The sequence below is a fragment of the Penaeus monodon genome, chromosome 19 (assembly GCF_015228065.2).
Source record: "Penaeus monodon isolate SGIC_2016 chromosome 19, NSTDA_Pmon_1, whole genome shotgun sequence".
Classification (NCBI taxonomy): Eukaryota; Metazoa; Arthropoda; class Malacostraca; order Decapoda; family Penaeidae; genus Penaeus; species Penaeus monodon.
Window position 1 is genome coordinate 44,216,976 of NC_051404.1, and position 480 is coordinate 44,217,455.

The following is a 480-nucleotide window of genomic DNA, read 5'->3' on the forward strand; positions in this document are numbered from 1 at the left end:
CGCAAGACACACGTCGCAGAGGCTCCCTTTACCACCCATCAAGACAACAGTAAATAAGGTAATAAACTAGAATGACATATCTCCCACGCCTCGTTTTTCTCTTCTTTTTTTTCGTTTCTTTTTACCTTGTTTCCTTTTCATCCGTATGCCTTCTTCCTTCCCTTCTTTCATGTTCGTGCATTATCATAAGAAAACCTGGATATGTAGGAAGTGTCTCAAGGTAAGAATAAGCAGAGGAGAAAGAGTGGGATTAGTATGTTGATTTACTTAAACAAACGCATAGAGAAACACCCATTTTTTGTGTAATTTGATACGTACATGAAAAAAATCCTTTCTGTCAGAAATCAATTACAGGTCGATAACGTACATAAAGATAGAGGGGAAGGAAGACAAAGAAAGAGGAAGAGAGAGACAAAGAAAGATATAAAACATGCGCACACAATATACAGACAGAAAGATGGATAGATAGAGAGAGGGTGT